Source organism: Chrysemys picta, chromosome 6, assembly GCF_011386835.1.
Source record: "Chrysemys picta bellii isolate R12L10 chromosome 6, ASM1138683v2, whole genome shotgun sequence".
Classification (NCBI taxonomy): Eukaryota; Metazoa; Chordata; order Testudines; family Emydidae; genus Chrysemys; species Chrysemys picta.
Genome location: NC_088796.1, coordinates 8026154 through 8032604, shown reverse-complemented (window position 1 = coordinate 8032604; position 6451 = coordinate 8026154).

The window sequence follows — 6451 nt, the reverse complement described above, 5'->3', positions numbered from 1 at the left end:
CCAAAGCCACCTTCCTGGAACTGTGCACGGAGCTCGCCCTGCCCTCTGGGGCAAGGACACCAAAATGAGACATGCCATCACAGTGGAGAAGCAAGTGGCGATCGCTGTGTGAAAGCTGCCAACTCCAGACTGCTACTGATCAGTTTCAAATCAGTTTGGCGTTGGGAAGTCCAGCCTGGGGGGTGCAGTGATGCAAGTGTGCGTGGCCATTAGTCGCCTCCTGCTATGAAGGACCGTGACTGCACAGGGACTTTCTTTCCAGACTAGAAGATTCCAGCTGGGGATGTGTAAATGCCAGTTGTGATCCTGGGAGACCCAGCCTACCCCTGGCTCATGAAGCCTTATACCAGAAACCTTGACTGCAGCAAGGAGTTCTCAGCAGGTGCAGAACGACCATTGAAAGTGCCTTTGTGTCCCTAGCCTTTGTTTGCCAGAAGCTAGGAATGGGCGACGGGATGGATCACTTGATGAACACCTGTTCTGTTCATTCCCTCTAAAGCACTTGGCATTGGCCACTGTGAGAAAATCGCATACTTGGCTCGATGGACATTTGGTCTGACCAAGTATGGCAGTTCTTATGTTCTTATGTAAATAGTCTTCGGTGCTGCCTTTTTTAGCAGGTTAGACCTCAGTGAAGAAAATATCCCGATGGTCATAGCAGCCTGCTGTGCTCTGCATAACATTTGTAAATTTAAGGGGGGGGAAGGTTTCACAGGGCTGAAGCTTTGAAGTGGATCAGCTGATGGCTGCCTTTGAGTAGCCAGATACCAGGGCTGTTAGAGGGATTGAATGGGGGGCTATTAGAATCAGGAAGGCTTTGAAGGAGTATTTTGACAATGAGCCCCCGTAATATGTCTTTCTGTAATGTTTTGAGCCAGGCATTGCTTTCTTGTATTGTAAGATGACCCTCGTCATGATTGCTGTGTGTGCATTAATTTTACTCTGCAAATGCACCAATTGCCACCGGGTATGAATTTCAGCAGCAAGCACTGTGTGTAGGAGACAGATAAGGATTCATTTTCTTTCTCTAAGTACATTTTTTTTATTTAACAGCTGTAGAAACATTTCTATTTCCTACAAGGGACAGGACAGTGACAAGCAGTTTTATGAAATGAGGCTCTCACAGCTGGGTGTATGTCCAGCTGTCATTGTGAAACATGTCACTAGGGGTGGGGTGCATGGGCTATTGGGATGGCCCAAAAACGTGCAAGGAATGTGTGTGGGGGAGTTTGGGGAGGGCATGGAAGGCAGTTCTGTATGGAGCACAGATGTGTTCCACCTGCAGCATAGTAAGGAGCCTCAGCGTGTCTGGTAGGTCCTTGAGCAGCTGCACTATCCTCTTCTGTCACTGTTTCCTCTCCTGGCTATCCATTCTCAGTTTTTCATTGATAGCCTCTCTCCATCATGAGACAATTGCAGCACCTCCAGGAACACATCTTCCTTAATATAGGAGATATACCTATCTCATAGAGCTGAAAGGTCATCAAGTCCAGCCCCCGCCTTTATTAGCAGGACCAGGTACTGATTTTGCCTCAGATCCCTAAGTGGCACCCTCAAGAACTGAACTCACAACCCTGGGTTTAGCAGGCCAATGCTCAAACCACTGAGCTATCCCTCCCCCATCGTTCTGGTTTGTCTCCTTATCAGACAGAGCCGCTCAGCCAGTGTGCAGGAGGAGACTCTCAAGGGCACATCTGCAGAAGCTAAAGAAACAATAGACAGAGAAACTCTTCTGAGTGCGCTCACAGCATTGATTCATAGAAGTTACATAAACCACTTTCTCACTTTCCCTTGGCAGGCACACAGCCCCGTGAGAGTCCTAACCATGGTGAGTTTAGTTCGGGGGAGAAGGGACAAGATGGGACAAGATGGGAAAAAGGGGGTGGGGAGTTAAGAGGGGAATCACTACAAGCACCTAGGGACTCTGTTTTGAATACTTTTTTTCCACAGGCAGGGGTTATAGAAGCTGGTATCTCGCTCCTAAGGGTAACTGAGGATGCAAGGGTGAAACTCCTGCATGGGTGCAGCTGCAGACCGGGTCCATATGCTGCTCACTTGTGTGCTGCTTTGGTGCCTGCTGAAGTAATTGCTGATTGGTGCAGTAAAGTTTCCTACCATGGGGGAAGAAACAAGGCCATCCTCCCAAGAAACCTTTGGCAGACCACTGCAGAGTACCTTCAGGAAAATTTCCTAGAGATCTCTATGGAGCATTCCCAGGACATCCCGATATTCATCAGCCAAGTTTTCTGAGGATGGTTTATTTCTATTGCTCTTCTGACCTGTGGGAAAAAAGCAGAGCTCTACCTCCCATCTCCTGTATCAGGCACACCAGAGACGGAGTGCTGGGACTGGCTAGACTGTCCAGAGTTAAAAAGAGGTCTTGGCTTGCCACACCAACGTACAACCGTGTCTCCTGTCCCCATCCTCCTCCAACTCCACTTCCTTGTCCACCACTTCATCCTTGGGGTTCACTCTGCTGGTCAATGCCTCCAGCCACCTCCCTTGCCCCAAAGTATCAAAAGGGCTCTTGGTGGTGGAGATGAGTTCGCCACAAAGGATGGCATGCAGCTCCTTGTAGAAGCAGCATGTCTTTGGTGATGTACCAGGCCAACAATTGGCCTCCCTTGCCTTCTGGTATACCTGCCTTAGCTCCTTCATCTTAGCACAGCTCTGCTGCATGTCTCTTTCATGCCTCTTCTCCTTCATGACACGAACAATCTGCCCATAGGTATCAAAGTTCTTATGGCTGGAACGGAACTGTGACTGCACAGGTTCCTCTCTCCACAGATCTAGAAAATCCAATAACTCCGGTGTACTCCAGGCTGGAGCACATTTGCTGCAGGGATCCAGCACGGTCAACTGGGAAGATGTGATGTGAGCTGTGCACTCCGAGCAAACAAGAAGAGGAATTTCAAAAATTCCCAGGGCTTTAAAGGGGGAGGGGTCCATGCCTGTGTACCTGGGTGCAGAGCAGCAGAGTTCAAACTGCTGACCAGAGCTGTCATGATGGGCATTGTGGGACACTTCCTGGAGGCCACTTATGGTGACATAAGCAACAGTGTCTACACACTGTGTCACTCTGACTTCGTCGCAAAAATCTCTATGCCTCTCGTCCAGGTGGTCTTATTATGTCAGCATAGCAGGAGAGTGAGGCTAGGTCTACACCACCCGCCTGAATCGGCGGGTAGAAATCGACCTCTTGGGGATCGACGCTCTTACTCCACCAGCGGAGGTGGGAGTAAGCGCCATTGACGGGAAGCCGCAGAGGTCGATTTTGCCGCTGTCCCTACAGCGGTGTAAGTCGGCTGCGATACATCGAATTCAGCTACGCTATTCGCGTAGCTGAATTCGCGTATCTTAAATTGACCCCCCCCCCCTCCTGTAGTGAAGACCTGCCCTTACATTGGCAGGAGGAGCATTGCAGTGTGTACATCTCCACTGTTTTGTCGATGAAAGCTGACTTTTGTTGACAAAACTGTGTAGTGTAAACATGCCCTTGGTCTCCTGAAGACTGAAACGAAAGTCTAATGAAAGTCACTGTGCTCAATATAGGGGTTTCTGGGAGAAAATTAATGACCTTTGATGTACAGATGTTCTAATGGTCCCTTCTAGCCTTATACTCTGTGTAACTCTATAATCTGGTCCATGACATTTATACATATAGAAATATTTTCATGATTATTGTTTATTTTCAGTGCAGATTTGAATACAATAGAAAAAAAAATCTGGATCTGAATCTTCCCCATTTTCAAGGATTTTAAAAATGGACATAGGAGTTTTGCTCTCTCATTACTTCCAAGTAGCAAAGACCCTGAAACAAAAACAGATAGAGAAGAAAGACTTCTCCCCAGCAAACTTGGAAGCTATAGAGAAGAGTAAAGCATTGTTCTTCATTTTACTATGCAGTTTCCCTTGAATCTCATTCACTGCTTAAATCATCTTAGCTATGCAGAACCCTTTCGCAATAAAATAAAAACTGTATTAAGCACTAAATTTTACACATAACTGGTAGTTCTCATTGACAGCGAGTTTATGGAAGTTGTCAACTTCCGAGAGCAACTTATATGAAGGCAATCATAATCTGAGGGCATATGAATTGATCTAGTCAGAAATGATGCAAATAAAATTAACAAATTTATCTTTTTTTTTTTTTTAAGTTGAAGCTTCTGTTGCTGGTTTCCATGCCCTTGGCAAGGACTGAATACAAAGCTGAAAAGATATTACTCGTTATACTGAAGCTCAAACCCTAATATAATATTAATTAATATATGGAGATATAACTATCTCATAGAACTGGAAGGGACCCTGAAAGGTCATTGAGTCCATCCCCCTGCTTTCACTAGCAGGACCAAGTACTGATTTTTTGCCCCAGATTCCTAAGTGGCCACTGCAAGGATTGAACTCACAAGCCTGAATTTAGCAGACTAATGCTCAAACGACTGAGCTATCCCTCCCCCCTGTTACCTTGGAACCTCCAGTTTTGCATACAAGCGAAAGATGGCATGACAATGGGAACTATATATCTTCTGTGCTGGTGTGACTATGTAGATAGAAGAAAGCAAAGGGTGGAGTGTGTTTCATTCGTTATTCAACTGGTCTCATTCCAGTAACATGAACATTTACTAAATACATCAGCTAAAATTAAGTTCATCCTACACTGAAGGTAAGGCAAGGAGTAATGGTTGTAATCTGAAGCAAGGAAGATTTAGGTTATATATTAGGGAAAACTTTCTAACTATTAGGGTATCTAAACTCTGAAAAAGGTTTCCTTAGGTTTCCAAGGGAGGTTGAGAAATCATAGACATGTAGGCCTGGAAGGGACCTTGATATGTCATCTAGTTCTGCCCCATCCACTGAGGCAGGATTAAGTGCTATCTAGACCATGATAGGTGTTTGCCTGACCTGTTCTTTGCATTTTTTTAATAACAGGTTGGATAAACACGTGTCAGAGGTGGTCTAGGTTTATTTGGTCCTGCATCAGTGCAGGGGGCTGGACTATGTGACTTCTCAAGGTTCTATTTGTCCCTACATTCTTATGATTTCCCATATACCTCCCTAACGCCCAGATAGTGTAGTTCATCCCTGTTCAACAAAGCACTCAAGGACATCCTTAGATTGACTTTCATGGGACTTAAGAACATACTCAACTTTAAGTATGTCCTTAAGTGATTTGTTGACAAAGGAGGGACTTAAGCTTTCTATAGCTCTAGTACAGACAAGACAATGTTGACTTGAACTTATGGTAAACTGGTCAAGTCGATGCCTAAGGAACATCCTAAGCAAATAGAATTCGGTTGTTCAGGCTACAGTTTACAAAGGTATACAGTAGTTTTGGCTTTGACACACGGTAGGGACCACCAAGGTAGCTGCATGCATGCAGAAGACCTATTTCAAACAAAAGGGACCTTGAAGATATTATCAAGAGATTATGATTATGCTCAACACTTCTCCCTCTCCTTAATTCCCCACTTCTCTAGCCTGATGTCAGATCCGCCCCCAGTGCCCAGTGGATTTAGGCACCTTGAAAGACTGGAGGCTTACTCACAAACTCCCGTTGACTTAAATGGCAACATAATTGGTCCCATTCATTAGCTGTCTCTCTGTCCTTACTTTTGCAGTCTGTATTGTCAATCTCTCCTTTTTTACTTTACGAAGGTAAATATAGCAGATATGAGTAAAATCATGCAGATGTAATTCAAAATGATGTTGAGAAACTGGAAAGGATCCAGAAAAGACCTGGTCTTATCAAATGTACCTGAATTTATTTTGTGATGAGACCACAAGTTTGATTGATAAAGGTAACTGTGTAGATTTAATATACTTAGACTTTCATGAAGTGTTTCATTTAGTAGCATGTGGCATTATGATGAAAAAGTTAGCATTGTGCAATAAAATAACCAACAGAGACCACGTTAAATGGTTTTAGAACTGGTTAACTGAAAGACTCCCCAAAAGTAGCTGTCAATGGGGATTCATCACTCAATGGGGATATTTTTTAGTGGTATTCCACAGGGATTGATTCATGGCCCGGTGCTATTCAATATTTTTTAGCTATAGTCTGGAAGTAAATATAAAATCACTGATGATAAAATGTATGCATGGCACAAAGATTGGCAGTGTGGCAAATGATTCTGAGGACAGGGCAGTCATACAGAGTGATCTGGATTGCTTGGGAAACTGCCCATTGAAAAAAGTATGTGTTTTAATACAGCCAAACACAAGGTCATATGTCTAAGAACAAAGAATACAGGCTACGCCTACAGAATGACGGACTGTAACTTGGAAAGCAGTGACTCCGAAAAAATATTTTGAGGTCATAATGGGCAAGCAACTCAACATGAGCTCCCAGTGTGGTGCTGTGGTGAAACAGTCTTGATTGCAGTGTATACATGGAGGAGAAAGGACTCTCATCTAATGGAGAAAGACAGAGTAAGAACGAGTGCCTGGAAAT